Source organism: Gorilla gorilla, chromosome 11, assembly GCF_029281585.2.
Source record: "Gorilla gorilla gorilla isolate KB3781 chromosome 11, NHGRI_mGorGor1-v2.1_pri, whole genome shotgun sequence".
Taxonomy (NCBI): Eukaryota; Metazoa; Chordata; class Mammalia; order Primates; family Hominidae; genus Gorilla; species Gorilla gorilla.
This window is the reverse complement of record NC_073235.2, coordinates 38,825,935-38,850,673: the sequence shown is the minus strand read 5'-3', so window position 1 is coordinate 38,850,673 and position 24,739 is coordinate 38,825,935. Positions and strand designations below refer to the sequence as shown.

The window sequence follows — 24,739 nt, the reverse complement described above, 5'->3', positions numbered from 1 at the left end:
TAGCCCCCTTGGAGTGAGGAGAAGGGAAAAATTCTGGAAGAATATTTATACAAATGAAGAAATTAAATTTTCCTGACACAGATGCAAAGTGCTCACACCGTGCTAGCTACACACTCCATGAGTCCTATTAACACCTGTCAACATCCATCAGGTCACACTGCCTATGAATGGTGTGTATGCATGGGCAACCACACATCTGTTTGGCTCAGTCAAACATCCTCAAAGCCTAGCAGAGTTCCTGGCACATGGTGGGCACTTAATAAACATTGTTCAAAAATAATTAGTTATTTCACAAATGAACATTCCAGAGTTTTCCAGCAACTTGTGCAAAGTTAAAGACATGATGAGATACAAGATCTACAATGTGGATAAAAACCCAACAGTTGCTAAAGAAAAATACAACTACTTCTTTTGCTGACACCAGAGTGAAATCTCCCACATTTATCTTCATAGACATATTTTTATTCTTTCTACTTTTCTGCATTTTCCAAAATGTCTATAATGAGCAGACCATAATTGTATTTGGTGAAAAATAACTGGACCTTCTAAAAACATAACTCCTTCCACATGCACCTTTCCCACTACTATTTTTCCTGTTAATTTTGGAGACAGAGTGAAGCCTAAGTTTCCCCACATTGTATGCTCCTGCTTGGCCCATCTTGTTGGAACCTCATTTGTGGAAAGTGGAAGAAAGTAGATCTAAGAGGCTTCTAAGAGTAGTTAATTATTCTTTCTAATCCCTCCCAGAGCTCATGGGTGGTATGCCAGGGAAGCCTAAGTACTTCGATTCCTTTATTCATTCCCCCTAAGCTTCTGGGTAAGGGTAATTTTCCTGCTGTATATTTATATATCTCTCATAAATGAGAGATAAATGGAGTAAATGCCTGCAGTGGGGAGCAGTGAACACCATGAGTCTGCAGAGGAAGCAGTGAATCTGCACAGAAGGAGGACATTTGGGGCAGCATCTCATAAGCCTGCCCAGAGGATTGTATCCACTGGGCAATCCTACCCAGAGTTTGGACACACGCCCTTGAAACTGTGTCTCTAGAGGGAGTTCTCTCAGGGATGGGGGTTCTGGGGGTTGTCACCATTTCAATGACATGAGGGGGTTGGCAGTGAAAACCAGACCTAAGGCAACTGTGCCAGCACCTTCCACACCATGGAGGTCCTCAGAGGGCAACTGGAGGGCTACACTAGGGTGGGAGCTGTTCCTTTTCAGGAAGAAGAACGCAGAGTTGCCAAGCAGCAGAGAGGGACCTGCCCACCTCAGCACCAACACGCCAATGCCCAGTATACCCCTTTGCAGCGTTCTACGTTCTCCATTGCCCTTGTGAAGAAACAGGAGGAAGTAACTGACTCATCCATTGGCAGAAACATTTAGGTCACTACAAGAAAAATCTTCCTGACCCTGGCACAGTTGAGACACTGGAAGAGGCTTAGAGGATAAGTGGTATGTGAATCCCAGGAGGAGGTGGAGATGAGACTTGTTGCTTATTCTGACTGAGGAAACTGAGCCACAGATGAGCCACCTGAGTGACAGGTGGGGTTATCCAAGGTGAGGGGCTGCACTGGAGACTGGTTGACTGTAAAGACATTAGAAACCCTGAGTTCAGAGGAGAAGGCAAAGCCAAAGAATGTATCAAAAACTGCAAGAGCTTGGGAGGCCAAGGTGGGTGGATCACGAGGTCAGGTGTTTGAGACCAGCCTGGCCAACATGGTGAAACCCTATCTCTACTAAAAATACAAAAATTAGCCAGGCATGGTGGAAGGCACCTATAATACCAGCTACTCGGGAGGCTGAGGAGGGAGAATTGCTTGAACCCAGGAGGCGGAGGTTGCAATGAGCCGAGATCACGCCATTGCACTCCAGCCTGTGTGACAAGAGCAAAACTCCGTCTCAAATTCCCAGCTACTCAGGAGGCTGAGGCAGGAAAATGGCGTGAACCTAGGAGGCAGAGCTTGCAGTGAGCCGAAATCGCGCCACTGCACTCCAGCCTGGGTGACAGAGCAAGACTCTGTCTCAAAAAAAAAAAAAAAAGCGAGAGTACTGATTGTCAAAACACGAGAAAACAAATCAGGACATTTTCAACTTTGAAGATATGGGAGTCAGGCATGAGCACGTAAGTCTGAGGACAGAGTAAGAACTGCTTGGAGGCCAGGTGCGATGACTCAAGCCTGTAATCCCAGCACTTTGGGAGGCCAAGGCGGGTGGATCACCTGAGGTTAGGAGTTCAAGACCAGCCTGGCTAACATGGCTCCCTCTCTACTAAAAATACAAAAATTAGCCGGGTGTGGTGGCCCACTCCCAGCTATTCAGGAAGCTGAGACAGGAGAATCGCTTGAACCCAGGAGGCGGAGGTTGCAGTGAACTGAGATCACGCCACTGCACTCCAGCCTGGGTGACAGCGAGACTTTGTCTCAAAAAAAAAGAAAGAAAGAAGTGCTTGGAGCCAGAACCAGCAGCACAGCAGCAAACGAGGACGCAGTTTGAATGTAAATGTGTCAAGGAATGAACGAACGAGAGTTGGTGTCATGGGCATGGTGCTGGAATGTGCCCTGCCACGTAGCTTTTGTGCTCCTACCAAAGGCTGATGGGGGATAAATGGGGGAAATTTCACTCTGGTGTCAGCAAAAAAAAATAGTTGTAGTTTTCTTAAGGAACTGTTTGGTTTTTATCCACAAATATTGTAGATCTTGTATCTAAACATGTCTCTAACTTTGCATGAAGACAGGGATTTATCCCAGCTTAAGGGCCAAGGGAAGAACCCGCATAGAAATAGCTCAGAGGTAGGGATGACTGGCTTTGTTGGGTGAGTATGTGGTGGTGTCCCTGTGGCTGGACATGATTGGTGTTTCGGAGCCTCGTCATATCCGCTAACAGGTCAAAATGCAGATCTTCGTGAAGACCCTTACCAGCAAGACCATTGCCCTTGAAGTGGAGCCCAGGGACACCATCGAAAATGTGAAGGCCAAGATCCAGGATAAGGAAGGCATTACCCCGGACCAGCAGAGGCTCATCTTTGCAGTCAAGCAGGTGGAAGATGACCGCACTCATTCTGACTATAACATCCAGAAAGAGTCGACCCTGCACCTGGTCCTGTGTCTGAGAGGTGGTATGCAGATCTTTGTGAAGACCCTGACTGGCAAGACCATCACCCTGGAAGTGGAGCCCAGTGACACCATGGAAAATGTGAAGGCCAAGATCCAGGATAAAGAAGGCACCCCCCACCCCCAGCCCCGACCAGCAGAGGCTCATCTTTGCAGGCAAGCAGCTGGAAGATGGCCGCACTCTTTCTGACTACAACATCCAGAAAGAGTCGACCCTGCACCTGGTCCTGCACCTGAGGGGTGGCTGTTAATTCTCCAGTCTTGCATTTGCAGTGCCCAGTGATGGCATTACTCTGCCGTATAGCCATTTGCCCCAACTTAAGTTTAGAAATTACAAGTTTCAGTAATAGCTGAACCTGTTCAAAATGCTAATAAAGGTTTTGTTGCATGGTTAAAAAAGAAAAGGAAAGAAACAGCTCAGTGTTGCAGGAAAGGCCTGGATCATTATTTCAAAAACTCCATTTATCAGACTGCTTGTCCTTGAATAAACAATATCTCAATAAAATAATGTAAGGAGAAATTGTATACTATGGCCCCATCTTGGAGCTCCATAATGCACTCCAGTTTACGAAAGGCTCTGAGAGGAGCTACACCAGAGAAACCTGCTGAACCAAAGACTTCCCAAATGGGTGGGACCAGCGGATTTCCCTGCCCCACTTTTTAAAAATTTCCCCCATAAAACACCAATTAATACCTTATAGGACATGAGCCCTCCTCTGAATACACGTTGAAGAAAGCTGACCTTGGTCAATCGCCCTGATCAAAGGTAACACCTAAAAGCATTATATATATTCTCTCTCTCTCTTTCCTTCTTCACCTTCTCCCTCTTTCTTTTATTCAATCTCCCTCCCTCCTTCCTTCCTCTGTCTTTCCTGTCTTTTCTTCATATGGAAATTTTCTTTCATTTCTCTCTTCTTCTCCCTCACCTTCTCGAGCAATGTGCTAAGACTGCAATGCACTGGGACTTCCAGGGGTCCCCTGGAAACTCCTTGGGCCTAAGAGCCAAGGTTCCACCATAGCTGCAGCTGAACTGGTTTGCCCTCATCCCAGGAGCCATCCAGAGATTCCTATCTCAGCAATTTGCAAATGGTACTAAGGCCTCTGCACTGTTCTCAACAATGGCCCAATTAACTGCCAGTTGCATTTCACCAGCCGGAAGGTTAATTGGCTCACATGACAAGGATGGAGAGTAACCTGCACCCCATTAAATTGGTCTGCTCCCAGTACCATTCCACTGCGCTTTCTGCCCGTTTTCACATGTTCACGAAGCGTCCAAGAGACAAGTAAAAGACCCAGGCTTAAAGAAGAGGAATGGCTTCTCATTAGCGGTCCCATCTAGAAGCCTGCATTTTCTCCCTGTTCTCTGCCTCCCTCCCAGAGGCAAACGCAGGCAGTCATCACACCATTTCTGTGGTTTTAGATCCATACAGAAAATAATCAAATGCTCTGCACTTTTGTCATTTAATGGATTCACATTGTTCTAATTTTTTGGTGTCTGGTCATCTGTGGAAATACTTGCTTTTTATTTCTGAAAAGCTTTGGCTGAGAGGTTTTTTGGTTTGTTCTTTTAAAACACACACACACATTTATAGTCTCTAAGACTTCTCAGATAATTACCAGACCGCCGACTCTAACACGCTGTTTCATCATATTCAAACTGACTGCCTGGATAGAAATCCATATTCTCTCTCTTATTAAGAACCGATTTCCCTTGAGTAATATCTGCCCTGCTATTTTACTCTAGGTAATATTGATCTTCCCACTCTCCTCCAAAGCGCCTTGCAGAGTGCCAATAATGTTGTAAAAGAAACCTTTTATTAATGAACTCCCCACAGCTTAATTTTGTTTAGATAAGTTAAAAAAAAAAAAAAAGACAGGAGAAAGGGACAACAGTTGACAAACTTTTATTTGCACCAAAAGTCTGGCCACCTGTGGAGTAGTTTATAGGGAGTCGGGGGTGTGGAGTGAGTGGGTGGCACTACTATAAACAAAGCTTCAACCAGCTGCCTGAGAGCTCTGAGTCACACAGAGCAAGCAGGATGTCCCACTAAGATACAGATTGTTTGATTACACCCAGAGACAACAGCACCAAGCCCAGCAGGGACTGACACATCAGGGCCAATCTCCTCACTCACTGTCCCAGCGATGCAGAGGGGCCCCCACCAAGAAAACCCAGGAAGCATTGAGAGTGGCTGTGGGCTGACGCGTCCTGTATGTTTGACGTAAACAGGAGTGTATTTTTTCCCAAGATCAGCCTCTATACAAAGAGATTAAATCAGTCCTATACAGAGGAACTGGTTTTCTCATGCCAACCCATGTTTGCGAATGCTGTCGAAAGTTCTTCAGAATGAAGCTAATCAAAGTGAAAGTGATGACAGGACAGATCGTATTCGAAATCCCAGTGACCTGACCACAGGAGGAGCCCCACCACCGAAACCCTGCAAGGAGGTCAGCAGCAAGACCAGGGCAGGTGCCTGGCAGAGGCTTCCGCATCTGCTGCAACCCGGGCCCTCCCAGCCTCAGCAAAAGGGATTTTGTGGCCACAGCTGCAGTTTATTTCACATTCTATAATGATAGCAAATAGGCAGAAGTGACTGTGGACTGAGCAGAACCATCTTCAAATTTGTTTTTATCCTGGCATAACAGATTTAAGTTAACCAGCTATTGATTAAGTAGAGAACATAAGATAGTTAAACCCACTCTGTGTTCTCCCTCAGTATCTACCCCTTTAGTCTGTTATTATGCCAGAAATTCTCTCAACTGGGAACAATGTAATGTTATGATTTTCAAAGCCAATAACACTCTGGTTTACATTAGTTTACCTGAATGTTTGGTTGGATGGATGGATGGATAGATGGATGGGAGGATGGATGGATGTGTCAACCTATAATAAAATATTATAAAATAATCTAAAGAGTCAGAACCACCCATTTGTGAAAAACAAAATTTAAAAGCTGTTGGAATCCAAACTTTCTCTGTTTTTTTGTTTTGTTTTGTTTTGTTTTGTTTTGTTTTTTGAGAAGGAGTTTTGCTCTTGTCACCCAGGATGGAGTGCAATGGCTTGATCTCAGCTCACTGCAACCTCCACCTCCCAGGTTCAGGTGATTCTCCTGCCTCAGCCTCCCGAGTAGCTGGGATTACAGGCACCTGCCACCACGCCTGGCTAATTTTTGTATTTTTAGTAGAAACGGGGCTTCACTATGTTGGTGAGGCTGATCTCGAACTCCTGACGTCAGGTGATCCACCCACCTGAGCCTCCCAAAATGCTGGGATTACAGGCTTGAGCCACCATGCCCAGCCAGAACCCCAACTTTCAAAGAGTTTATTCAAGTGCAGTTTGAGGATGGCCTACCGGAAACACCAATTCCAAAGGAATGGAGTCAGAGTTTAAAATACAGAAGTTAAGGTTTCATTTATATAGACAGAGACAGAGGAGTTTTTAGCAGGATTACAGCATTTTTCATAAAGTTGTCACATGGTTACAGCAACTTGATTGGTTATAGGCAGTTTCTTTTTGTAAAGGGTGCATTTGTCACCTTTTACAGAGGGTGTAATAGTCATGGGCTGTCTGTCATCTGGTCTAAGCAAAGCAACACAACACAGGGGAAGTTAGTCTGTAACAATGGTCATTAATTTAGAAGGCAGGAGGTTTTTGTCCTTGAGGTCATTTAATTGCCTCTAGCCATGATAGAGAACAAGAAAAATAAGAAAAATAGTTAATCTATAATCTGAGAAACAAAAATAGCAACTGTATGTGACTCAAATCACACTCACATCTCTCAAAGTGTTTTTTGGGGTTCCAACAGCTTTTTAATTTTATTTCTCACAAATGGATGGTTGGATGGGTAGATGACAGGATAGATGGGTGGATAGAGGAATGAAGAATGAGAGAAGAGAAGGTAGGCTTAGACTCCAGAAAATGTAGAACAAGAAAGTAGAGCATGAGATCCTGCCAAACAGGACACATTTTGGAGGAACGTGGAGAATGGCTAAGAGATGAAAATCCGGGGAGCGGGGGACAAAAATGAATATCTTCTTCTCAGTTTTAACGAAGTATCTTTTATAGTCAAGACTTTTGCTGCTTGTAGAGTCTTACACCATCAACTGTATCATTTCATTCAGCCATTCATTCAACTACTACACTAATTCCTTCCCTTCTCCAACTCATGGAATGTAAAGGAAAAGGACCCAGAGGGAATATTTTCTGGTTAAAGGTGTTTAGTAATTGAGCCTGTTAATAGAACTTTAGAGACCCCACTTTGTTCAGGGGTTGCTATGAGGCATAGTGGAAGCATACACCCTCGGCAGCTGGAAGACCTGCATTCTCTGAACCTATTGAGAGCCTTCAGCTCCTCTGACATACATGAATCCTCTTTTCCTGCTGTTCTTCTGAGTGCTTTACTCCACTCATTAATATGTCTGTAAAGATGAAGTGAAAAGAAAGAGGAAGTACGTTTCAAAACCCTACCATTTTGCAATGTTGACAGTGGAAAGATACAGTGAAAAGGTTAACAAGTTGGTTAGAATGGCATTGAGGGTCAAGTGAGGACTTCCTTTAGTGACCCCTGACCCTATGAGCAGATACAGGAGTTGGTGAGAAACACCATCCTGCAGATTCCACCTGGAGTCACCTCCTCCAGGGAAATTCCTGCATACTCCAGATTTTGCTGATCCTTTCCAAAATATGTGTGGTATGAACTATGAAAGTCAGCATTTAAGTTAGTCCCTGTCTATAGTTGTTTCTTGTGTGCTAACCGTTGCCTGCATATTCCATATTAACATTCCCATGGTGTCTGGAGGTTTTTACACAATAAAAGATCCCTAATAAACACTTGTTAAACTGGCATGACCATGCAATTTTAATGGCACTGAACTTTGACACAAGTCATTTTGGAAAATAATGCGCCTACTGGCAGAGAATAGCATGGTCCACCAATAGTCATTCTCCCCATCTCTAAAACAAAGCCCTGAATCTTAATTAGGCACAGAGCCAAGCTACAGACAACATTTTATAGCCTTTCTGCAGCTTAATATATTGCCATGTGACTAAATCTTGTAATGAAACGAGTAGAATATGTGCCACTTCCAGATCATATCCTACTAAGGAAGGTGTGAGTGTCCTCTTGCCATTTTGTTACCAATTGAAGGTGTCCAAGTTCTTGGCATCTTGAACAAAGAATTGGACAAAATGCACAAAGCAAGAAAGAATGAAGCAACAAAAGCAGATTTATTGAAAACGAAAGTACACTCCACAGGGTGGGAGTGGTCCGATCATTAGGGGCTGAATTCTCTGGAATTCAGAGATTCTCTGGAATTCCAGAATTTTCTGGGGTTTAAATACCCTCTAGAGGTTTTCATTGGTTACTTGGTGTACGCCCTATGTAAATGAAGAGGATGAAGTAAAGTTACAAACTCCTTTACTCAGTGTACACCCTATGTAAATGGAGAGGATATTTCCTGTCATAGCTGAGGTGTTTCCATTTGATTTATTTCTAGAACTGCAACGTGAATCGGCCTTATGCTCCCTGCCTCCAGACCCTATTCTTCTGCTGCCGTTTTCCTTCCTTGTTGCCTGGGTCTTGATGAGACCTAGAGCAGCCATCCTAGACTGGAGGTGGAAGCTGGGTGTGGACAATGGCAGAGTCACCCCTCGGGTCCTGGACCACTTATCTTTGGTCTGTCGTGTGAAATAAAAGTGAACTTCCTTCTTTGTTAAGTCATTATACTATTTGCCAAGGGTGGGGGTGGAGGAGTGGGGGAGCACAACTAACTAACAACTAACCAAAACTAACAACAAAAACAACAAAGAGCAAAAATTAACTTTTCGGGCCGGGTGCAGTGGCTCACGCCTGTAATCCCAGCACTTTGGGAGGCCGAGGTGGGTGGATCACGAGGTCAGGAGATGGAGACCATCTGGCTAACATGGTGAAACCCCGTCTCTCCTAAAAATACAAAAAATTAGCCAGGCATGGTAGCGGGCGTCTGTAGTCCCAGCTACTTGGGAGGCTGAGGCAGGAGAATCGCTTGAACCTGGGAGGCGGAGGTTGCGGTGAACAGTGAGCCAAGATTGCACCACTGCACTCCAGCCTGGGTGATAAAGCGACACTCCATCTCAAAAAACAAAAAACAACAATAACCACAAAAATTAACATTTTGTTCCATTTTACTGTGATTTTTAATGTGAAAATTGATAGCATCTTAAATGCAGAACACTAGGGAAATTCATGCCATGTGTGTAAGCCATGCCCTCAGGCCTTACACTTCCTGACTTATCTGCATTTCTTTGCCTGAGGTCTTCCTCTATCCAAGTAATCAGCAGGCTGGAAAGGGGTGGGGACCAAAGCCTCCCCCAGGTCATCCTTCAAACAATGACACACAGAAGTGGTATATACAGAACACACCTGGGCAAACGTCTCCCCTCCCTCTTTCATTTTAGAGATCACAACACTGAGATGGTAATGACTTGCCCATGGCAGGAACTGGATCTAAAATTCGAGTTTCCTGCTTCTTGTTTTCCCTTTTTTCTACCACTTCAGTATGAGGTTGGGGATAAATAAAGCAATGCTGGAAGCTTATAGGCTGTCCCAGAAAAAGGCTAAGACCCCAACAGGAGCTCAAAGCTAAGAGTGACAGGAATACTAGAATAAAACCAGAGTTATATTCAGAATGGAGAAATCCATCCACCAATTCTGCCGTAGCCCCATAAAGCTGTTGTTTCCACCAATCGCATTTAATTAACAGGTTCAGACCCCAGCTTCACTGTAAGTACTCTAATTCAGGTAAATGGACTCTGGGGAAAATTCTAGAAAAATCTGCTAGTGAAATTCAGCCTGGATATCCGGGAGTCCATCCCCTGGGAATAAAGTCAAAGGGGCGCTTGCCCTGGCTGGTCCCTCAGCATTAGCAGGTTCACACTGAGTCCCCCACAAGGAAAGAGAGCTTTCTCTGCTCCCAGCCAGGTCTAACTGTACATCAATTTGCCCTTCTCATGCCGCTTTCTTGTCACTGGGTGGCAAACACACTGTTAAGTTCCTCTTCTTTATCTCATCTCCTCTGTTGTAATTTATGGCTGGGTAAGGAAAGAGATCAGAGAAAAAGGAGCTCTCTTGTCTTGATTGGACCCCAGCTCTGTGAGCACAAATGGTGGGCTGGTGATAAGGTGGAGGCTGAACCCCAAGGGTAGAGACAAGCCAAACCCAAACACGAAGGCCCATGGCAGATGTTTGTCTCCCATCTCATTGTTCAAGCCCTGCTGTATTTATACTTCAAGATTTGGAGAACTGAACTCACCCATCGTATTTCTATCCTGCCCAAAAAGTCCACTTTAGAGCATTAAGAAAACTGTCTAATCAGAGAAGAGAGACCCACTTAGGGAATTCAAGCTCAGTGCTTTATTTTAAGCAAGAAAATAAATAAATACATCAAAGATCTCTCTTGTCTCCTTCACAGCAGAGTCAGAAGGAGACTTTCCTAACCAGCTAAATGTGTGTTTAACCTAAAGGTACCGAATTTAGGGAGTTGCACTTTGGGTTGTCCTCACTTCCTTTACAAGTTGCTTCCTTTTTGAAGAACACAGAAGGGACTCTGTGACCCAGTTTCATCTTCAGATGCCTCAACATCCAAGATATTAAGAGGTGGCAAAAAATAAAAGTGATGGATGAATACAGCATCACTGCACTCCAGCCTGGGCGACAGAGCAAAACTCCGTCGCAAAAAAAAAAAAAAAAAAAGGAATAAAGTTCTGATCCATGCTACAATATGGATGAACCATGAAAATATTACACAAATTGAAATAAACTAGACACATAAGGCCATTTGTTGTATGATGTGTTTACGTGACGTATCCAGAATCGTTAAATCTGTAGAGATGGAAAGCGGATTGGTGATTCCAGTGGCTGTAGGAGGGAGAAATGGGAGGGACTGCTTGATGGATATGGGATAACTTTTTGGGGTGACAAAAATGCTTTGGACCTAGATACAGATCGCCCAACACTATGAATGTACTAAATGTCACTGCCTTGTACACTTAAGGATGCTCCATCTCAAAAAAAAAAAAAAAAAAAAAAAGAACGCTTAGTTTTGGGCCAGGTGCAGTGGTTCATGCCTGTAATCCAGCACTTTGGGATGTCAAGGTGGGCAGATCATGAGGTCAAAAGATCGAGACTATCCTGGCCAACATGGTGAAACCCCATCTCTACTAAAAATACAAAAATTAGCTGGGCATGGTGGCATGTGCCCGTATTCCCAGCTACTTGGGAGGCTGAGGCAGGAGAATCGCTTGAACTCAGGAAGCGGAGGTTGCAGTGAGCCAAGATAGCACCACTGCACTCCAGCAAGGCGACAGAGCAAGACTCGTCTCAAAAAAAAAAAAAAATGCTTAGTTGTGTGTCATGTAAATTGACCTCAGTTAAACAAAAAATTCAAGTGATGGCCGGGGGCAGTGGCTCATGTCTGTAACTCCAGTGCTTTGAGAGGCCAAGGCAAGTGGATCACTTGAGCACAGGAGTTCGAGACCAGCCTGGGTAACATGGTAAAGTTTAACCTTTACCATGAAAACGGGTTTTTTTTTTTTTTTTCTGCTCGGCGCGGTGGCTCACGCCTGTAATCCCACCATTTTGGGAGGCCAAGCCGGGCAGATCACGAGGTCAGGAGATCGAGACCATTGTGGCTAACACAGTGAAACCCCGTCTCTACTAAAAATACGAAAAAAATTAGCTGGGTGTGGTGGCAGGCGCCTGTAGTCCCAGCTACTCGGGAGGCTGAGGCAGGAGAATGGCATGAACCCGGGAGGCACAGCTTGCAGTGAGCCGAGATCACGCCACTGCACTCCAGCCTGGGCGACAGAGTGAGACTCCATCTCAAAAAAAAAAAAAAACAAAAAAAAAGAAAACAGGGTTTTTGCCTATTAAACTTCCGCTCTGAACCTCACTCTTTGTATGTCTGCGTCCTAGTTTTCCATGGCCGTGAGACAACGAATCTCGGGCATTTACCCCAGACAGTGACTCGGCTTCAGAGCTAGACACTGTCTCAAAAAATAACAATAATAATGAAAAAATAAAAGTGACAAATCAGGCATCCACTTCTTTCCCCCCAGTCATGGATGCTTTCAAAATAATTCATGAAAATTTCCAAATTAACAGAACATGCCGCCAATGGAAAAGTGAGGCCTAGTTAAGCTTCTGAACAGGCCTGACCAGAAACCTCAGACAGGTTCAGAGCAGCCTCACTTTGAGGGAGCTGAGGATGGTTTGTCTGGGCTGTTTCATCTCTTGACCTAGACCTGAAACTGCCCTGAGACCTGAGATTGAGAGTGGAAGCCGTGATGTCTCTGAATCATTCTTTCCTGGCAAGGCGTTTTTTTCCAAAGCACTCACAGGGCCGGTTTGTGGGCAGCCCCAGCCCGTTACATCCACATGCTGACTTTTATTCTAGGGGTCAGTTTGATCCAAGATGGACAACAGGTGGGGAGGGAGTAAAGGCTGTAGGGGAAACATGGGTTGGGCCAGGTAATGCAGACTTTGCTTAAATTGCTTCTGGTCCTCAGAACTATTGTCCTACTAGGGCACCCAGCAAGTTCGTCCTTTCTGGATGCAACTGGATTTAGCGATCTGACAGCCCATCCCCCTTTCCCACTCTTCCCCGCCCAAGCTGGCCTTGGTTCGTCACAGCTGCTCTGTTTCCTCCGCGCACGCGCCTGTGTGAGGTGGGAAGTGTATGCTCAGGTCCCTAGCTGAGGGTCACCCACCTCCTCCACAGGCTACCCTGTGTCTTCACCTCTGATGGAATCATTACCTCCACAGCTCACCCCATGGGTTTTGCCAGCTCAAGACCATTCGTCTAACACCTGAAATTAGGATTTCCGGCTTTATAATGGAGCTGGGACTTTTAATCAGCTACCTTTCCAACCTGCCCAGTGGATTTCTTTGCCTCCTGCGGAGGCAAGGACCTGGGTCTTATAAAATAGTGTCACACTCTCGCTGTGCCCAGCACACAGCAGACCCGGAAAGGTCATTTGCTAAATAACTAAATGAGTGAAACTCAGAAATTGAGCTCATATAAAGGACTGGAAAAGGCACCCATTGTTAAAAAAAAAAAAAAATTGGGAGGCCCTGATCTATTAGGAAGGTTAAACAGAGAGCTGCTGTGCTGATAGATGCTAGAACAGAGGTTTGTGTCAAAGGCTTCAGGGGCACAGATGACAGAGCCAGTAACTCTGTGGGAGGGCCAGCCCTGCAGAGTGGAGGAAGGGGGAAGGAGCTGGAAACCACAGAGAAATCAACTGGGACTTGAAGGCTGAGGAGACGCTGGGGCTGAAAAGGTGCTGGGGCTGAAAAGGTGCTGGGGCTGAGGAGCCGTTGGCATGGAGCAGAGGGATGGGGTATCTTCTTCAAGACAAATCAGGCATCATTTGGGGTTAGATTTTTCTTCCACTGAGTCCTTTGGGCAGCCGGCTTTTCACTTGTTTCCCTTTCTTCATTTTTTACTCTATTTTTTTTTTTTCCTTTGGAATACACAAGCGACTTTCTCCTAGGGGTATTTTATTTTCTCCATGGTTTAAACATTTAGAGAAAAATAAAAGGAGAGAAAATGAAATTAGATTTTTTCCACGCATACTTTTTTTTTTAAATTGAGAGTAACATACAACCCATAAGATGCACATTAGTAGGGGGGGTGTGTGTTTTGTTTTTAATTTTCTATCCTGGTTTCAACCTAACAGATGAGTTCTTGGCTGGGTCCCGACAGGATACCTCCCGTGCCCTGCCTCAGGTGATCATGGCCCACCTTTTCACCCCAGCCGATGTCAAGGAACAGTCAAGTGCAGGAATAACCTGAAAACATCTTGCTGCAGCTATACCAGGTATCTCTATTCCACCATATGGGACGCCATGCATTTTTAAAACATGCACAAGCTTGGAAGCATGCAGAATTAGCACACCATGGAGCAACCCTTGACTAATAGAGAAAGGAAGAAAGTGGATACTTGGGTAAACACCCCTCTCTTGTGTCTCCCAAGCAGACCATCCTGAGGCACAGGCTGCACAGCTTTTCAGACGGACCCCATTGGGATCAAGCTCCAGTCTCCCAAAGGGATGATGGGCTCATGAACTTAATGACTGCCCTCTTGGATTAACTCCCACTCCTTGCCTATTATCCTCTCTCCCCTCAGTCCTTGGCACCTGTTCTTTGGAGTCACTTCCTAAAATTAACTACCTGAATGCAGGCCCTTCTCTCGGGCTCACACTTTTGGGGAAAACTCAGGTTAAGACAAAGAATACCAGAAGTGGGCCTCAAAAGCAGACCCTTGAGATGGGATTTTGGAATTGGATCAGAGGGCAGTAAAGACTCCACTGCTAATAGTAAGGTGGTAATTAACTCTGGCATGCAATTGCATCATGATTACTAAAACTCTCACAGGTGGAACTTGGATGAAGCATGGGTGGTATGGGAAGCATTGGCTTATGTGGCAGTGGGAGCCCTTCAATGGTAGGGGCAATGGTAATTTTTTGTTTGTTTGTTTGTTTTGAGACAGAGTTTCACACTTGTTGCTCAGGCTGGAGTGCAATGGCACGATCTCGGCTCACTGCAACCTCTGCCTCCCAGGTTCAAGAGATTCTCCTGCATCAGCCTCCCAAAGTAGCTGGGATTACAGGTGTCTGCCACCACACACGGCTAATTTTTTGTAATTTTAGTAGAGACGGGGTTTCACCCTGTTGGCCAGGCTGGTCTTGAACTCCTGACCTCAGGTGGTCCACCCGCCTCAGCCTTCCAAAGTGCTAGGATTACAGGTGTGAACCACCGAGCCCAGCCAGGCAATGGTAATTTTAAGAATTATGGAGTTATCCAGCTTTTGTTAAGGGCTTTAGACACTTTGAAAAAAAGAGAAAAAAGAGGCTTCAAGTTATCCAACTAACAACTTCGGGACATCCTATGAAAGTAAAAATGGCTCCTTCGCAGTGTTGACGCTGGGAGATAATACTTGTCTCCTATAGCCAGAGAGCAGGCTGTGCTGAAATCCAGACCCTGAATTTGAAAAGAAGGGTGGCAGACTCACACAGACTGAACGCACAGCTTCAATGTTTTCCTGTGCTGCAGTTAGAGTTCTAATACAGAAAGAATGGGATCTAGAGACCCAGGATGAGGATGTTTGGGTAGATGAGCCTGAGAACTTGGAACACTCTGAATCCTTTTAACCTTTAAACTAATAAGACATTCCCTTTCCCTGGCTGGAAAAAAACCAGCCTCCTCTCACCTGGAAACAAGGATAAGACCTCACCTGAGGCAGGTACTTTGTACCATGATGCTTATCTTCCTCCAGAACACCTTGCCTCTCCCTTCACTCCAAACCAAAAACTAGAGTCAGTTTAAGCACAACTCAAGTGAGGAAATACTGTCCCTGCCATGGGAGGAAACAACATACACAACCTCATACTACAAGAGCTCCCCATGTGTGCTGGCGGGGTCTGAGGGAGCACATGGGAGTGGATCTTGGAAGTTGAATGTAAGACTGAATAAGGAGGGATTCTACTGACATCAGAGCAATGTCCCATGGATCCGATTTGACATCCTGATGCAGTCACCTGGAACCAGTCCTAATACACTGCTGGGATGGCTCCTTGAAGTTTGGGCACAATGATGAGACTAAAATGCAAAGAGATGCACCAAACTGTCTTGCAGAATATGAAGGAGAGCAATGGAAGGCTCAGAAAAGTGGAAATGTTCAAAGTGGATTTGTTATGTAAAATGGGAGAACCCACCACAGGACTGTGTTCCCCCAAAGGGCCTAGAGGGCATACCTTTCACAAAGGCACTAAGTGAGGTGGCACAGCCTGCACCATTTTCACAGACCTTGTAAAGCCTGAGGGCCCTTGGCACTGTGCCCATAGCCTAGTGGGAAGATGGCCTAGTCTATAAAATGCTCTGAAGGCCTCTTTAAGGCAGGATCAAGGGAGACCATCTCTTGTGATTCTTAAGCTAATATCTTTAAACAAAAAGAATTTTCAAATGTCATAGAATTTACACATTAAAAACTTATATTCTCAGAACTTTCAACAAGTGAAAATGCAGCATGATTGTTGTTTTCTCCGTGTGTTGTAAACTTGAATGCCTTTAGAACTAAATAGAGGGCTCTCAGATGCAGAAGAGAGCACAGTCATCTACAGAGAAAAGAGAAGAAGCTTTTGAAGCAATGAATGCCATGACAATTTCAAAACTGGAACAAGCCAGCAACTTCACAAACTATTTTATCAAGCCAAACCAAAATATCAGCCATCCCATGTAACACCAGGAAATGTTGTGAGGCATCTGACAGAGCACACAGCCTTTTGAAAATCTCATGTGCACCTGCCTTTCCTCTGACTCTCTCTGCCTAAAGAAAGTTTAGGGTCCTATACATCATCCTCCTGCTTGACAATATCTGCGAGTTCATGAGTTCTTAATCCTCTGTCACTGGAACAGACTTAGAGCATCCCAATCAGTGGTTCTGGAACACAGCTGGTATAGAATGAATCATAGAATTTTAAGAAAATGTAACGTTCTGGACCAAAACCCTGGAGATTCTGCCATGGTAGGTTTGAGGGTGTCTCCAAGCAATTTCAATGATCACACAGATTTGAGAACCAAGCCTCTCAATCCTTGACTGTAAAGTTGATTAATTTTATAAATCTATTAATTATTGTTATAAATTTATGTTACACGCACACACAATTTGCAGGAGGAAAAAGCCAATATATTCAGGATAGGGAATTAGAACAGTTTTTATCTCTCTCTGTCTTGAGTTTCACCAAATTCAGAGCCTGAGACAGGGACTTGCACATAGGTAGTTTATGTTAGGAAGTAATCCCAGGAAACAGGCATGATTGACTAGGAAGAATAGAGCAGAGGGAAAGGGAAAGCCTATACTGGCATTCATTTTCAAGCTGATCATCTCTATGAATTCTCGAGGACCAGTCCCACTGGGGATTCTCTGAGGATCTGTATAAAATCTACCTTGGATATGTCCATCTGAAGAAAAGAATATAGTGGCATTTATCCACAGGGTTCTGCCATCCCTGGTCTGGGGTTGCCCCGAAGGGTAATAATACCTTCAAATGTCCAGGTGTTTTTGTTTTTGTTTTGAGATGAAGTTTTGCTCTTGTTGCCCAGGCTGGAGTGCAATGGCATGATCTTGGCTCACTGCAACCTCCGCCTCCCGGGTTCAAGCGATTCTCCTGCCTCAGCCTCCTGAGTAGCTGGGATTACAGGCATGTGCCACCACACCCGGCTAATTTTGTATTTTTAGTAGAGATGGGGTTTCTCCATGTTGGTCAGGCTGGTCTTGAACTCCTGACCTCAGGTCATCCACCCACCTCGGCCTCCCAAAGTGCTGGGATTATAGGCGTGAGCCACTGCTGTCCAGGTTTTTTAATGTATCAGAAAGGCTGGACACCTCCCATCACAGTAGCCGAGAAGTCCCGGGGCAGAAAGCAAGAGAAGTGAGGAATGGTTGAAGAAAGGTGTTCTCAGAATATACCTGCATGAGCTGGTTGCTATAGCAATGTTGAAATTAAAAAGGTGGGCCAAGGCTGGGTGCGGTAGCTCACACCTATAGTCCTGGCACTTTGGGAGGCCAAGGCAGGTGTATCGCTTGAGCCCAGGAGTTTGAGAACAGCCTGGACAACATGACACAATCCCATCTCTATGAAAAAAAATATATATACAAAATTTAGCCAGGCATTGTGGTACACACCTGTGGTTCCAGCTACTCCAGAGGCTGAGGTGGGAGGATTGCTTGAGTCTGGGAGGTGGAGGTTGCAGTGAACCATTATTGTGCCACTGCACTCCAGCCTGGGCAACAGAGTGAGATGCCTTCTGGAAAGGAAAGGAGAGGAAAGAGGAGAGAGGAGAGGAGAGGAAGGGAGGGGACCAGAGGGAAGGGGAGGGAAGGGGAGAGGAGGGGAGGGGAGGGGGAAGAAAAAAACCAAAAGAAAAGAGAAAGAAGGGAAGGGAAAGGGAAGGAAGGGGAAGGAAAAGGGAAGGAAGGGGAAGGGAAAGGAGAGAAAAGCTGGTCCAACATGATACGAAGCAGGGCACATAAGCTGCCCAGTGCAGTCCACCCCTCACACTGCCCAGCTTTGCTCAAACCCTATGTTAAGTCCAAACTATCACAGAACCTTCAAGGTGGTGGCCAGCTGAAATCTCTATCAAAACCTTCAGACCCAAGCTTCTGTGGTAGAGATCCTAGTCCCTGCTGATGCAGCTGATCCTAAAGCCATATCTGATATTTTTCGTCTTCTTTCTGAATCCCATGTTTTAGCTTTCCCTCCCCCTCAGCCAACACTACAGTGAACCCAGGCCATCATGCTCAAAGAATCTGAACCTTCAGTTTCTTTACTGATTTGGGGCTGTGCTTCTTGACCTTGTCCATTAACAGTTAATACTGGGCTTTGGAAGCTCCTAGAGACACCCAGGGAATTCCTTTAGTTCAAGATATATTCCTTCCTATCCTTGCTATGTGGCAGCAGTTCTAGTTCTTCATGATCATCACCCTTGCCAATATGGTCCATCAGCATAAGATGCCTAAACTGATTGGGTAGCGGTCACAGCTTCAGATTTATAGAAATATAGATTACTAGTACCTTTACTGCATCCCCTGCAGGAAGTTCTTCAGTCCCTCTGACAAGAACCAGGGCTTCCAATCCAGCAGAGCTTAAGAGTTAAAGGACAAGGAGTAAGAATTTTACAAGTAGGTCACTAGGAGTGTACATAGGAGAACCAATACAACTTCTAACTCTTGGTTCCCAGACCTGCGTAGTCTAGCTTATAGGAACAAGAGACAGAACACAACAATAATACAACATTACCACTTGTTCAATGTCCTATGCATTTAAATCATATTTTATGACCTTAAAGGATTTTATAAACGGGGCCATTATAAACATCAGGCACTATGAACAGTGCTTCTCAAGACTCTGCAGAAATGCTAGAGACCACTGGAAAAAATCGTATTGATTCCATAACACAAAAATAAAATCACAAAATCAAAACAAATGTTTAATTCAATGTCTACAAATATAAAAAGTGACATGACACTAATTGTTAAATTTAATATTTAGAAAAATGTAACTGCATTTGAAAACAATTTGTAGGTTAGATTTTTCTCTCCAAAAGAATTTCTACATTATACATGAATTATGGCCATGCACTTACAGCCAATTACAAATAAATAATTTACAGGTAACAAAATAAGTTATAATTTTAAAATCCAATTACAAAAATTCATAAAGTTGTGTGTGTGCATGTTTAACATGAAATGTGGGTAACTTGTAATATGTACAATTCAGAGTGGTAGTATTTCTGGGGGTAGCAGTTTGATTGATAAAATTCTTTTTTTTTTTCTTTTTTTCTTTATTTGAGACAGAGTTTAGCTCTTGTTGCCCAGGCTGGAGTACAATGATGCAATCTGGGCTCACTGCAACCTCTGCCTCCCAGGTTCAACCGATTCTCCTGCCTCAGCCTCCTGAGTAGCTGGGATTACAGGCGTGTGCCACCAAGCCCGGCTAATTTTTGTATTTTTAGTGGAGACAGGGTTTCACCATGTTGGCCAGGCTGGTGTCAAACTCCTGACCTCAGGTGATCCACTCACCTCGGCCTCCCAAAGTGCTGGGATTACAGGCCTGAGCCACCATGCCCAGCCCATAAAATTCTTAAATAAGTCTTGTTTATATAAACCTTGATCTTACCATTTTTGTAATGATGTCATTAATTCTAATTTATACATATGTTGACTTAATATAAAAATATCTTTGAAAGTATGTTAGACCCCTCAATATAAAATCAGAACATACCTGTTAATACATACTATTAGAATTTAAGTTTTTGATAGAAAGAAGATGTCATTAGTTCTAATTTATACATATGTTGACTTAATATAAAAATATATTTGAAAGCATCTTACACTCATCAATATAAAATGAGAACATAGCTGTTAATACATATTATTAGAATTTAAGTTTTAGATAGAAGGAAGAAGGTGTTTAGTAGTACCATAGAGTGACTATACTTAGCAATAATTTGTTGCATGTTTCAAAATAGCCAAAAGAGGGGAGTTAGAATGCTCCTAACACAAAGAAATAATAAATGTTTGAAGTGATGGATATCCCAATTACCCTGATTTGGTCATTACAGATCATATGCTTTGGTTCAAGACATTCTCCTTCCTATCCTTGCTGTGTGTCAGCAATTCTAGTTCTTCATGATAATCACTCCTGCCAATATGGTGCATCAGTGTAAGAAGCCTTACGCAGATCAAAATATCACACGACTCCATACATAAGTATAATTATTATGTATCCATGATAATTAAAAACAAAAAAACTGAAATAAGAATTTAAGTTTGTTATATTCTTATGTAAAATGGTTGAATAATATATTTCAGTTAATCTTTCTTAGGAAATGCAGTCTAATATTTATTAAATGAAAGTTCTATCAATGGCAAAATTGGCCCAGGAAGTTTTAACATTGCAGGGGGATAATACTGATTAGAAATTCAAGTCCCTGGACTTCAGTTCAACTGTGAACTATTAATCCAAAGAGGAACAATTGGTCTTGCCTTATATTATCATAAATTATCATCTTTTCCAGATCACTTCCTAGTTTTCCCAGGAGTAATAGCCAGTTGGGAGTATATTCATTTATAAAAGTATTATGAAAATCTAACAGTTTAAAATGTAACAGGCCAACCTGGCTGACTTGTCAGAAATGAATGATGCTTTAAGGGCATAAATTGTAAAAGGCACATTGTGAAGATGTTGTCCCAAAGATCTGTTTACCAAAGTGCGTGGAAGGATAGCAGTGTTTTCTTTCGGACAGCTTTGACACCACTCCTAATGAGAGAAGAAACCAGTACTTTATTTTGTTTAACTGTGGAGGTCACAGTACAGACTCATCCGTCAGACCAGCAGCTTCCTCCTCCTCCTTCCTAACCGAGAATGGACTCCAGGCTACACAGCAAAATTTCCCCTTTTCTTTCATTTCATGGAATTTCACAACAGAGTCTCCCTGGCAATGCAGAGGTGCTGTAGTCATTTTTACAAGCAAATCATCCAGAAAGACACCCACAGATGACACAGCACATCTTGGTGTGAAGATTGTGGAAAGGATGGTATTGTTTCAATACCCTCTTGATGGCTTTTACGCCAATGAGTTTCCTGTCTCTGAATCTTCTATGCAAAATCTGACCTTCAATTGAGCTAACTAGTGCCAGCTCAAAGCGTTGTGGTTTTTCTTGAGTAATATGCACCATTTTTGAAAGTTGGGAAGAAAGACAAGAAGATTTATCATCTGGGGTTTATGGAAACTTTAAACGTGCATCTCTTGAGGTCTTCTCTAGGGACTAATAGTCTGATACCAGTAGCATCATTGCTTAACCTTTCTTAAACACCAAGTCAGATGTGTTGCTTCTCTGTTACCCATTGCTGTCTCCAAGAGATGTTCCGGCTTCGCGCTTACACTCCCCATCTTCATTGTCTGTCCTCACCTCTGCCCTCGCCACTCAGGGAATCTGTTTATGAAGCCATCTGGCTAGTCTCTGAAAGTCACCATGCTGGTGACCCCGATCTCAGCTACCAGCAGCTCACTCTGTGGGCAAAAGAAGAGCAGCTTTTTTTTTTTTTTTAAGTTAGTGAAACCAGCAAGGTTCAATAACTTCCTGGGAAAGCTGGGACTTGATGATAAATGAGAAATAAAAGCAAGTAAAGATTCTTATCCAAGCTTCTCCTGCCTTAATTTTCAAAACTAGAATCTGTCCTCCTTCATTTTAGTACTAATTGCAGAAATCATTCCAAAATGTGACTGAACCCATTGGCAATGCCCAGTGAGCACGGCATCTCTTAGTGTGTGTTTTAAGAACTGAAAGATCCCACAGTGGATTTCCCCTCACATATAACTCTGCTGGATTTTAGAACCTAGAGCTTAACACACATTTAGAGAAAATATCTCATAAATCCTGGCAAAGCTTGCAAATAAAGGAGCATGTGTAATATGTAAGTATTTTGTCAGGGTTTACATTTCAGAAAGGGGGAGTCGCAAAGAAAGGAGGAGAGGGGGCAGAGACCCGAGGATCTCCTGGGTCCAGATTCCGACCTTCCAGGTTGCTGCTTTCGGCACTCTCTTGATGAAACCCAGCCACCCACACAGTCAGAACAGATTTGACGAAGGTTAACCAAGTGTCTTAGGGAACTTCTGTGGCCTGGTAACGGTTGTCTGAAAAAGCGTGCCTGAGGTTTTTCATACCCTGCCGGGAGAACTGCAGTCGGAACTTCTTGGGGAATGCACAGCAGTCCCCTGGGCTACAGAGCCTTGGGGATTTCCAGGGTGGGGTGATGAATCAGTGATGCTCTTGGCGACATTCCTCCCCACCAAGATTGTCAGGGACTCCTAAGTGTTCTCCTTCTGTCACGTAAGCAGAGCCCCAAAGCAGCAACTGTGCGGACACCTGTCCTTAGTTCTAGCACTCATTTCATTTTTATTCCCTGCAATAAGTTGAAACAAGAGGGGAAGAAGAAAAGGGAAAGCAGCTCTCAATGGAAGGTTTACCATTTAGCTGACTCTGACTCTGAACCTCAATGGCCTCATCTTTAAAATGGGATAGCAACCTATATCACTGGTTGCAAGAAGTACAAATATTAGTGAAAAGACTCTAAAAATGTAAAAAGCATAAAGCAAGTGGAAAAGGTCGTCACAAGGTTCAGTTCTGACACCAACTAGTTGTGTGCTCGAATGGACAGTGAATATAATTGTCAAAGTCCCTTCCAAAAATTCCACGATCCTGTGAAAAGTCAAACAAAAGACACGGTGGCTCACACCTGTAATCCCAGCACTTTGGGAGGCCGAGATGAATGGATCACTTGAGGTCAGGAGTTCAAGACCAGCCTAGCCAACATGGTGAAACCCCGTCTCTACTAAAAATAAAAAATTATCCGAGCGTGGTGGTGCATGCCAGCAATCCCAGCTACTCGGGAGGCTGAGGCAGGAGAATCTCTTGAACCCGGGAGGTAGAGGTTGCAGTGAGCCGAGATTGCACCACTACACTGCAGCCTGGTGACAGAGCAAGACTCTGTCTCAAGAAAAAAAAAAAAAGTCAAACAGAAATTAAAAATCGCCAAGTACTTTCTGTATGGCTAAGGTGGTGCTCAACTCAACAGTATCCTCTGTACCTAATCATCTGGAGTTAGTTCTTTTAGCTTCAATTTAAATAGTGTTGCCATCCCACATTTCTTCCCCCTTTCCCACTCTGGTAGTCTCAGAGCTACTTTAGAATTTTCCCTGCAAAGCATCCTGGCTCTGGAGAGGAAATGTGACTCTTTGGCCGAGGTTCAGGCAGCTCTGCTCCTTGCTTTTGAGTTTTAATTCCATGAACAAGTGAGGATTGAGTGGCCTATAATATGAACACTGCTGGGGGCTTAACAAACACGATGTGTATGACTTCAGACAGCCAGAATCTCCTTCCTTCTTGGCAGAGACAGACACAGCCAACCTCTCTTTTAGAGCATTTCTGTTAGACTAGACCCTCCCCATTAATACCGTGCCTCAGATATCATCACCTTGACTCCAGAGAGCTGATGTAACTAGCTCTGTGGGAAAGAGATTTTCCAGCTTGAGTGTTAAGTAAATTTAAGTGAACCAAACTCAGATGTTTATCCAGTCAACCCCAAAAGCAGGGAAGCGGGTGGAGGTGGTCAAGTAGAGAAGGGACAAAGGCCCTGATGCTCCCAAGCTGCCGAGTTGGGCACTGTCCTAACACAAACTGTCCCTCCTACAAGTTGACCTTGTTTCCCTGGACACACTGGTGTGCCCATCCCCATGCCTTTGCTCTTGCTGTGCCTTCCCTTCCAGAACTGCCTTCTGTCCTCCTTCCAGCCCTTTGATTGGCATACAACAAAGATTTCTTGAACACATTTTGGGGTTCAGCACTGGGCTAGGCATTATGGATCTAGAAAGATAAACATGACATGATCAATACTCCCAAGGCGCTTGGTCCCCAGTAAGGCAGATGGAATTCCAGCAGTAAATATCTAGTGATTACAGTGGGATGAGTGCCTGATGGAGTGGCTGAAAGAGTGTGAAGAAACAAGAGATTCCTATGGCTGGAGGGAGGGAGAAGCTTCCTGGAGGAGGCAGCAATGGTGTCTTGAAGGAGGGTTTCAAGAGACTAGGATGGGCATGAGAAAAGGATGAGAGAACAACCGGCTTGACTGCGCCCGCAGGCCTGATTGGTCTGACAAGGGATCTGAAAGGACAGTGACAAGGAAGGAAACAAACCTTTGTTGAGACCTACTATGTGTAAGCACATATATTTTCAGATATCTTTACCATCACCCTCAATAGGTTGAATTATTCCTATTTGTAGGCAGAAAAACAGAGCTTTAAAGAGATTGAGTGACTTGTTTTAGGTCCCAAAGGCTAGGATGTGGCAGGTCCAGGACTTTTCGCCAAGTCCTCCCAACTCCAAAGTCTGTTCACTTTCTCTACATTAAGCTGCTTTCCCGGATCTGAGGCTGGAAAAGGCCGATTATGGCCACATGCTAGAAAGCTAAAGAACTTGGATTCTTCCTTCCTCCTTGCCTAGTTAAATTCTTCTAGGACTGGTTCAAAC

General features: G+C 44.1%; 1 pseudogene; it reads left to right on the top strand.

The window, feature by feature from the left end:
• The first annotated feature begins 2,874 nt into the window (after nt 1-2,874).
• On the top strand, nt 2,875-3,501 carry LOC101138656 (polyubiquitin-like; annotated as a pseudogene).
• The last annotated feature ends 21,238 nt before the right edge of the window (nt 3,502-24,739 follow it).